This window comes from Apostichopus japonicus, chromosome 12, assembly GCF_037975245.1.
Source record: "Apostichopus japonicus isolate 1M-3 chromosome 12, ASM3797524v1, whole genome shotgun sequence".
NCBI lineage: Eukaryota > Metazoa > Echinodermata > Holothuroidea > Aspidochirotida > Stichopodidae > Apostichopus > Apostichopus japonicus.
Genome location: NC_092572.1, coordinates 25,090,233 through 25,102,040, shown reverse-complemented (window position 1 = coordinate 25,102,040; position 11,808 = coordinate 25,090,233).

The following is an 11,808-nucleotide window of genomic DNA, read 5'->3' as shown; positions in this document are numbered from 1 at the left end:
AGTGCTTGTGTTATGAAGTATATTCAGTTTGGTGATGACATGTGTACTCAAAATAGTGAAGGAGTCAATTCGGAAACTAATACATAAATGCCCAAACTGCAATGTTCAGGAAAGTGCCAGGATTTGTCATAATCATGACACCTGTAAATGCCTATTTCACGAGCAAATTCATAAAGGTTAGACAAAATCCATGATCGGGAGCGTGATGAGACATTGTTACGGTATTTGTTGGTACGTAATAATATCCATATAGTGTTCATCAGGAAAGCATGAAAACGAAAATCTCACCCGTCATGGTGGACATGTGTGATCTCTTTAGGGTTTGTTTTCTTAATGTAACCAAGAGATGCTTCTGTCAGGACCCATTTGAATCGAGTCAACTGATAGCCTGCGTGATCTCTTTAGGGTTTGTTTTCTTAATGTAACCAAGAGATGCTTCTGTCAGGACCCATTTGAATCGAGTCAACTGATAGCCTGCTTTCCATAAAACGACTTGGATGTAAACATACAAATGGTGGGTCGCTGTCCTAAATGTGTAACTAATACACACTACAGTAAATATATGTTTCTTGATCTTTCAAATATGCTGATGATGGTAATGCGTAAAATCATCTGCTGTAAGTGAAGAATATTTTGCATTCTAACGAGGACTTTTTGGTGTAAAATGCTGTGAAATAAAATGGTCGGCGTTCATAGTAACACTGACATTATTCAGTCTTTAAATTGCATCTAAGATATGTAAATCAATTATGATAGATTTTCATACCTATTGCGATGTAAGATAATCCTAAACAAAGTGTCTAATTTGTTGCCCAAATAACTTACATCCATCGATTATTTAGTGTCTTGAAATACTTTAGAAATGTCCTGTTTGCTGTTATTTAGACATAAATAAAGGTAATTTAACTTAACTAATATGGTGACTTAACTCGACTGTGTGCCTCACTTGACTTCCCTTGGGCTAAATATGGAATGGTTTGACAGGACTTGTGACACGACTACAGTTAGAGCCAACTAAAGGGGGACTCGCTACAGCACTGCTTTCTGCTTGTTTTGCACTACTATGAAGAATTATCTCAGCTATAACATGTCCAGAATCGTGTAATTTTGTTTATATAAATCCAAACTTAAAATTCATTTTTAGTTTTTTAAATGATTTTACTAGCATACAATTTTTGTTCAAGAAATATAATACTAGACCGAGTAAATATGGTGCTTTGCTTTAAAGATGCACTGTGATTAGTCAATAGCCATATATCCAGTCAGCCCAGTTGAAAATGTATGGTTCATTCTAAAGAGTCGAAGCTCGTCATTGTTGTTACACCAGGTACCTTGTTTTGTTTGACGAAAAGGGAATTCACAGTATCGACAGACAGTATCGACGAAATGTGAATTTCACTTTCAAATGAGTTTTATAAAGAAAGAAAAAACACTTAAGATGTCGAAACTGTAAGCAGTTTTACCTCTTTTGTTTAATTCTTCAGTGTATGTAATGTACAGAAGGTAGTTTTATGATACTTTTTTCATCTAAAGGTGGGTACATTGTAAAGAACGCGAAAGCTAAAGCTATAAACCTTTCAATTATATTTTGACGACGTAGAACATAAAGTTGTTAAGTAATAAAGGTTATATTTATACTACCAAGGTAATGGGCTACAGCCGGCCCGATTGAAAAATTTATGGCGTGTCAAAGTTCATTATGTAGACAGTGACACTAAAAGGGCACAGTCAAAGCTATACTCAGTGTCTTAATTCCAGGTACGTGTTTTATGTTTAGGACAATGCAATTCAAAGCATTGACAGACAGTGTTGACGAAAGATGTTAAATTTAATTGATTTCTATAAAGAAACCCCTACGGTCGTAATAGCTCGAAACTGTACGCAATTTAACTTTTTTTCATATTTATCTTTAGTGTATGTAATGTAAGAAAGGTCATTTCTTCTTTCTGTTTTTTCTTAAGTTGATTACATCATGAATAACGCCAGAGAGAAAACTTAAACTTTTTAACATTAATTTATACTGCCAGGGGCACATGATCTATTAATTACACACCACGTGATATAATCAAGTATGTCTAACGTTGGTTATCGAATTGTCGTTGAATGACATCATCTGCCTCCGTGTCATGACAATTTGTTTTTACAGGAATAAACATTTGATGACTATAAGAAACTCATCGTTATCAAGCATTTTTATACAATTTTTACTTTGTTTACCTATAAAAACACCACAAATTTTTAATCTTTAACAAGAACCAATAATTAACATTCAAAATTTCATTCAAATTGAATACATACATTATACATAGTTCGAAAGACAATTTATTTTGCCCGTTTTTTTTTTTCATTTAAGAGATTGGACTAGAATCACGTAACTGATTGATGATACATAAATGTTCATGATATACCTTTTTTAGGGTAATGATCCTAATGTGGATGTAAATGGACGAGATGATCAATGGGATAATCTTTTAACCCTATTAACCCAGTACCTTGTTCTATCTGATGATCAGCTTTAATGCGTTTCTATGATAACTGACCAAATGTAAACGTAGAACACATTGCACAGCACAATCTACATTCGGTCATTTTGCTTTAATAAAAAATAGTTACATGTAGGCTACCAATAGGATATCAAGGACGTGTTCCAGGGTCTCGGTAGATGTTGTTGCTGAACTTTTCCATGTCATACTTGCTCCTACATTTTCTCTGTCTCGATATTTTGGTAATAGTAAAACGTCATATCATGGAGCGCCTGCATGTAACTGAAAGTATTTTGCTAGCACCGCACTCATTTTACTCCAAGAATTCCAACGCCGGCACCCTACTTCCCCCCCCCCCCCCACTTCACTTGCTTGGACCATTGGTATTACTTATTCTATAGCTCGTTTATTTCATTCTGAAGAAAGATATAATTATTCGAGCTAAGTTTTGATCCAAGCAAGTTGTAACCCCATGACGTACTCTCATATACTTATAAAATTACAAACCCTTACAATACAGACTATACAGAATTACTCCAGGGTTGTCGCAATAAAGTCTACACTGATTACAGTTTCGCTTTGGAAAATATTTAAGAGCAAGATTTGTTTTATCACTGAATTACTTGGCGAAAACTGTGTTATTACCAGAATTTATTGCAGTATCATAGAATTTTGTTTGACAATACAAAGTTCTATTATCTTCAAAGGATAACACTTGTCTGTGTGCAAGTCAGTTGCATAGAAAGAGAGGGAAGGGATAGGAATACCATACTGAAATGTCAAGCACCTCAGCCTAGAACTGAGATTCTCTAAACAAGTTTACTTAAGATTTAGTGTTTTACAATTTAGGTCGAAGGTCAGGCCGTCATATGGAACGTGTATGTCGTATTTATTGAATACGCATGTCCATTTGTGTCAACATAATATTCCGATGTGATATACTTGTGTAGTGTTTGAAGTTGTACTACACAAATGTTCTTCAAATCATGCACCCTTTTGCAACTAAAATCCTTTACCCAAAGCCCCCACCCCCAAAATAAATCTCAAAAGTAAGGGAATAGAAATGTTGTTGTATTGCATGATGTTTTAAATCTCTACGATTAGCTTGAAGCAGCTTTTTGCGTCCTTTTCTAAAACTTTCTTAATCTCATTGACTCCACGATGCCATAGCGACATACAAAACTAGTTTATCTTTTCAAATCCAACTTCAACTGGTGGAATGAAAGTCAAAAAATTGTACAACTTTTAACGTATTTTTTTGACATTTTCCGATAGGGTCGCAATAAACCCCGCCTTTAATATGAATCTTTAAATTCTCTGAGCGACATGTTAATAGCCTCTCGCTGTAGATCGCGGGAAATTTGAGCTGTGCAAGTGACTTCCAAGTTGAATTCCATTTGCTATGCTTGGCGAACTGATTACGTAACACACAGGCTAACATTCCAGTCTAATAACATTGAAAGGTAGAGACGTGGGCAGTGGCGAAAAATGAACGGCAGTCTTACTAAAGGGTGGATTTCACATTACTATAGAGCGGATTTTCAAAGGATCTATTTTAAGCCCCGGCTCATAAATAAACATGTTAGCTAGTGGATTTGGGGAACTGTATGTGATCAATTTTAAATGAGGATTTCGTCGAAAGACACTTTACTCCTCATCTGCAGAAGTCCTTAATTACTCGCCAATTAACGATCTTGACAGGGGAAAAAAACTTGGCTAATATCTTAGTTTGCTCTTTTTTTGATGAATATATGTAAAAAGCGGGAAAAGAGCGACAAAACGCAGCAGCTGATTTAAGTGGTTAACTTTTCATACTGTTCGGATATTTAGTTCATACTCCATTCAATATTCCTGATATATTATACAATATATATATATATATATATATATATATATATATATATATATATATATATATATATATATATATATATTTATATATATATATATATATATATATGTATATTTATATATATATATGTATATATATATATATATATATATATATATATATATGTATATTTATATATATATATATATATATATATATATATATATATATATATATATATATATATATATATATATATATATATTTATATATATAAACATCTGAGAACTGTTATAAACATAACATTATTGTTAGAACAATTCGATGTACATATTAATTTACTCTTCGAGAAATTGAATTGTGCTCTCTGAAGACGATTGATCAGTTCATGCATGAAATTATTTATTTGTTTACAGAAAGATATTTTACAATTTACGAGTTCACAAGCGGGTGGATTAAACTTGACGATCCATGTTTTCGCCGACATGTGTAAGTGTTGTATTTATGACAACCCAGAAATTAAGAGGAGAAAAAGCGAGTGATCGTTCTTTCGTCATAACAGTTCGTCCCGGCAGTAGCCCAGTCTTTCTCCTATGTCATTAGAAGCAACAAGTCTAAAACTCACACTATCTACTACATGGCTATAAACTCAACGTATATTACCTATGAAACATATCACAGATTATTGTTTCTTGTCTGGTTATAACTGCAATTCAAAGTTCATTTTATTGTGTGCTATCGATTGATAGCAATGTTTACTTTCGTTTTTCAAGTTTAAAGATTATTTGTTGTGTGGTTGGTTGAAGATATGATTAGCTGTGTACAGAGACTTTAGTTATCGTAAAGGGGGAAAAGGAGATGTAGTATAATAAGACTAAATTAATGCACGGATTCTACCAACGTTCCGAGATAAAATCACAATGGAAGGATCGTACCTCAATTACACATCATACAGGCCATCGAAACTTTTGCTGGAGTTAAGCTTAAGTAAACGTAATTAAACATATTTTTATCAGCCACCTGTTGCACGGACTATGTGTTGCAATTAGTAACTGTTGATCAGCTTTTTGCCAACCAAAACATGAAGATGATTGTGAAGTTGGTAATATTTCAAATAATGAAATAATAATATTGCTATGCACTATTTTATATTGTTTGTTTACTTCTTAAATATTTTCACATTGGCTTAGTTATTAGTGATCAGTTCAAAAAGACTAATATAATACCTCTCTAAACATGAATGCCTCCCTCTGTTTAACTTATGTCTTTAATAGTAACAAAACACGTCACGTAATTATTCTGTTCTTATCACTCAAGTGTTATTATTCAGATAAAAATGTTCGCACTCATTGAGAAGTTTGCTATGTGTAACTGTGGGTTCAAGCTTTACATTTTTAGTTTCTTCGGTAATGGTAAAGCGTACTTAAGAGCATCCGAACGTATTGAAAACTGATGCCCCGGGGTTTGGGCAATTGTCATCCTTGATTTGCAATGCAAAACATAACCGAAGTTTAATTTTCAATAAAGATAAATATGTCTATATAAGCCTATCCTGCATCTTGTTGGCAATCGTAAATGTCTGGTTTTTTCATTTTTGTTGTTGCTGAAGAACTGTGTATTAATTCTTGCACTATTTGAAAAAAACATCTTTTCAACAATTACTTCATGCAACGATAACCTGCTAAATAAGATGCCAATAACGTAACTACATAATTTAAAATGATCTTTTTGCGTCTTTGTACATTGCTTGGCACGATTTATAAATACAATAAACCTTACCCGACTCGATACTATAAGTTACAAGGGTTAAGGTTATGCTGGCAGGTGATAAAATCACAAATCAAATGAAAATCAGAATGCTGTTGTCCAAATCTTACTCATGGTGTAAAGGATGCATTATTGGTATTGTAACATAGTTCAAGTAGCTTGTAAAAACATGTTTATATTTTAATTCGACATTCGGAACGTTTTTTTTTCTCAAAGGAAATTATTTTATTTGTACCGTTGATCATGTAGCATTTTAGTAAACATAGTAAACATAAGATTTGGGTCTAGCATGATCCTACCATAAATTTCCACGATTCACAACGTCAATTGACATTTTCTTCATTTTAGTGTCTTTTATTGCATGGTAGGACTCTTTTACAATATTATTATTACCCTTAAAGGTCTCTGCGGTTGTGCAGCTTAGCATTGTATCTGTTATGTATTGAGAGTACGTACATAACAACTCTGCCCTTTGATCAGGGTGAATTCCAAAAAATGAAACACTCTTCGTGGCATTATCATGTGTAAATAATATGCCATATTGTTGTCGCTATTATTGATGGAACTGCATTGATCTTTGCCCTACAATAATCTTAACAAGTTCGCGTGATTTCATGTCTTATCAGGAGTCGATCAAAGTTCATTAACCCAATGCCATGTCAGCCATATTTTGCTTTCAGTTTTGTTTTTAATACTTTAACCCTACAATCCTAAACACTAAAGTCAGTGTCAGTCGGTGAATAAATGAACAAATTTTTACCCAAATTACTTTCCCTCTTTCTTATTATTGAAAGTGTTTATTGTGTAGATTAGCAATATCTAATTACTTTGATAGCCACAAATCAACAGCAAACTCACGTTTATCATTTTGTTAATTGATCAACAACCGAATGATATATACTACTGTACATACTAACTAACAGTTTTGGTTAAATTTACAATATTTAAATTTTTCGAAATTCTTTTCGAAGGAATAAAAAAGAAACAAGGTTTCTATTTTGAAAATAAAAATATGTCCTGCGTTTGTTACTTGTCTTGCTGCTAATATTTGTATTCTCTTTTCTCATTTGATCCAATTATATATCTCCTGATGAGCACAGCTCTGACCACAATCATTGAAGCTGACTGTCATGTAGAGGGTATTGTGGCACCCCCAGAAATTAAAAAAATAAAATAAATTAGGTCTAAATAAATTTCTCTATACGCAAGATTGTGCTAACAGATACTTTGCATAGTATTTCATAAGCCTTGATTGAAAATCATTTGGATTTCTACATGTTTAAGGACTCTGAAGAAATAATAGAGATCCAACTGCAGACAAATCCAGTTGCTTCATGACCACGAATGCAAGTTTCTTCAGAAATCTATTTGGTACTGAAGAGTCACCGGGGCAAAGACATATTTGAATGACAGTTATTTAAAGTTTGCCTTTGCCCTAGTGCTATAAATTATTAACAGATATGAGATGTGATAGTAATTTAGTTTCTTTTTCAAAATTACAAATTCTTCCTTAAAGGTCAGAAGCTTACTGTTGTTAAATATTCTTTTCTAGTACTGTTCTTCATAAATAATATTTCTATCTTGCCCTTTATGTTATATTTTCATTTCGACTTAAACTTGAAGTAACGAGAAAAAAACTGAACGAAGTCGAGACCATTGGAATGTCAATTTTTCACGTACACTACGAATTGGTTGTCTTGAAGGAAACAAAGTTAGGAAACTGACATGAGTATTATGGTGCCTCATATCAATCTATTCCATGCATTTCGTACTCTGCATATCAGAGGAGCCTGTTGTATATATGTCACTGAATTTAAGCCTAAAGGATATGCTAACAAATTTAGATCTACCGTGTCCCATTTTTAATAGAATGGTCTAAGTAACACGTTGCATAACCTTGTACGTATCATTGTATTACGTAGGCCTAAGCAACATGGTGATATGTTAAAACATAATTAGTGTTAACCAGTGTATACAGCAATTTAGTATACAATTTATGTCCTACTTTCGGACATTATGGCTGTCTTTATATCTGTAAAAATCATTTTTTTATACCCTCACGTATGCACGTCGTCAAGTCTTATCAGATAGGATGATGTTGTTTATGAGCTCGCTAGTCTTTGCCCTTTGTAGATTAATAAGTGCTTATCAATTTAGTTTCGTTTTGCGAAGTATATGCATTATAACGAGTACTGACTGATCCAAGCTGAGTTCGTTTGGGTGCTCTACTGCTAACCAGTTACCCAATGTAATAATGGTTTTAACTATAACCATTTAGTTGTTTTTAAGGTTACATTTCATAGATTGAAATTTTGACGTAAATGAACGGAACGGAAAATAAAGGTTAATTCAGGTAGGGGAGGGTCGGCAAGACGAAATATGAGGGTGAATGTTAAGTTTTCACATCAAGTGCATCGATATCATTGCAATGAGAACACTAACTCGATACTAAATTCTGAGGTGAGGCTTAAAGATTATATTGTTTTTGGTCTTTAACACAACGGGAGAGAAATGCGTCATATAAGACTGTAACATTCATGTTTAAGTCATGCACCCATGCACGTAGTCAGATTGTTGTACAGATGAAGGGACATTACCTTGTGACAATACATTGATGGTTTTCTCAAATTTGTTGAGTTCGCCTCAGTTCGCCACAGTTCGCCTTAGCAGGGAATGACTGTTGATCCAACACAAACGCACCACATGGTCTGGACATCGATGAAGAGAATGATTATACCTCAGCCTCCCCCCCCCCCCCTCTTCCCAATATCCAGCCAATCACATCTTTTCCATCCACATATGTTTTCTTTTGTAATAAGTTTTTTTTTCCCTTTTGAACTCCATTAACAATTAGTTCTCATCGTTACACCCTAGGTGGTATCTCCACAGCCCTTACTCCTCTCATCGAAGGTCTTGTCTTCCATCTTAACGCTCCTCTGCTGTGTCTAATTGTGCTATATTAATTGTTCAATAGTCCAATTTAACTGACTGACCATCTGCCTATCTTAATGTGTGCTTGTATTCGTTGCAGTTATCTTTTGACAGATATGCTGCTAGTATTGAAACTTTCAGGTCCTCTAACAATTATCTATTTACCTACATAGGCCTTAGTAGTAGTTTGTCAACAGTTTTTGTTTTCTCTCCTTTAAGAAATAGTTGCAAAAATATTAAATATGCAACTTTCACGTACACTTCCAAGTGATTGTTTTCACAGGCACATAGTAAGGAAGTACCGGTAACAGTATTATAATGGTGAATTTTAGAAATTGGTGCCGTAATAGTAGTGCTTTTTAGTGGTAGGGGAATTTGCTAATGGAAGAATTTCATGGAGTTTAATGTTGAGGTACTGTTGTGTAACCAGTTGCAAAAAAAGAGAGAAATGACTGTTATAATCTACACAGATTTTTTCACATTAATGGGTTAAATTGGAAAAGATTTGACTTGATACTTAGAAAGCCATTCAATAGCACAGCTTTCAATTATACGCTCTAAAGGTATTCAAAAAGTTTGTATTTAGAATGGTTCTACTATATTAATTGACCAATTATCATGCTAATTTGAGTCTTCAACTTAACTAGCAACACTGCTATTACGATTCTACTCATGCTTAGTCACCCCTCACCCCTATTTGTCATATATATATATATATATATATATATATATATATATATATATATATATATATATATATATATATATATATATATATATATATATATATATATATATAAATATATATATATATATATAAATATATATATATATATATATATATATATATATATATATATATATATATATATATATATATCGGGCACCCCACAGGGGGTGTGTACTTTCGCCACTGCTGTACTCCCTGTTCACACATGATTGTGCAGCCGTCCACCCAAACTCGCGGATCATCAAATTTGCAGACGACACCACAGTGACTGGCCTGATCACAGATGACGATGAAAGCCACTACCGTGATGAGGTAAACCTTCTGGTGAACTGGTGCCACGATAACAACTTAACTCTTAATGTGGACAAAACCAAGGAACTGATTGTGGACTTTAGGCGTAACAAAAATACAAAGGACCCTCTGATCATAAATGGTTCTGCTGTAGAGCAGGTGCACACATTTAAATTACTAGTCACATTCATTACGGAAAATTTGTCTTGGAATGAAAATTCACATGAAATATTGAAGAAGGGACGTCAGAGACTATTCTTTTTACGGACTCTTAAATCTTATGGTGTTAGTGATTTTATTTTAGTGAATTTCTATCGTGCAATTATAGAGAGTATTTTAACTACAAACATTTTAGTCTGGTTTAGTCGTGTGAGTCAGAGGGATCTAGAGAAACTTCAGTCAGTTATCAGGAGTGCTGAGCGTATAATTGGCACTAGTCTACCGTCCCTCCATTCACTGTATCAGGAGCGAGCACTGAGGCGTGTAGACTGTATTATGAAAGACCATTCCCACCCAGCATTTGTGCATTTCAATGTCCTTCCCTCAGGAAATAGATTACTAGCTTTTAGAGGTTCGAAGCGTTTTACCAACAGTTTTTATCCATCTGCAGTGAAGATTTTCAATGCGCATCATAGTCGCTAACTTATTTATCACTCCCTGTACCTTATGTCTTATTTGTTCTGAATTCTGTTTCATTGACTTAGCGCTCTGTTTATCGTACAAGTATACATTTTATGGTTCTTGCCGTACATATTTCTTATCATTCGTACTTTTTTACATCGTCACTTTTATCGCAATGTTTTTATACCATTGTCGATAGCCTATCGGTATTTATTACTCATGCAATATCACTTTTTATATGTGTTTCATCGTTTTGCGTTTCAATTTCATGTCTGTTTTAGAGCTCTTGTGTTTTGAACAATTTCCATTGTATTTTTATGCATGTGGCTGAATAAACCATCTATCATATCTATCTATCATATATATATATATATATATATATATATATATATATATATATATATATATATATATATATATATATATATACATACATATATATATATATATATATATATATATATATACATATATATATATATATATATATATACATATATATATATATATAGCAAGTGGTATGACAGATATATAGCATATAAGTAAAGAATAACACACCAGAAAAATTCCACTTAACGACCGGTTCGTCCTTTTGGGACTCATCAGGCGAAGGAAGGAATCGAATCCCGGATCTTTGTGTCACGAACCGAAGTCCGTACCACTCGACCACAGTGATTCTACTGGTGTGTTTAAGCGTATAAATTGGGCTTTGGATAACTGTCATTAAGGGCGTATTACCCAAGTGTTATGATTGCACAGAGTTCACCCCTGGTGCTTTTGAATCTGACAATGTCATACCACTTGCTACACATTCATTTCTTATTTACGGCTTGGCTTGCCTATAAAGAGTGGTTATTCTGTGTAATAGATTTTATAAACAGATGGAGTTGTCATGTTTTCGCTTCATTTCGTTCGATGAAATAAAAAAGATGCAACTTTCATTCAAACAAAATGCATTTTTACCTGTGTACTTGTCTTGCTGTTTATTTCTTGTGATTAGTGACGATTTTCCCCCAATATGTTGGTAAACTATTGTTGAACACAACGCTGATCAGTTCAAAGATGACTTAACAAAGTGGCTTGAAAATGTCGATTTAAATTTCAATTGACGAAGTGAGTAATTTCCAAAAATTATCTCATCCCTTGGTCACTAT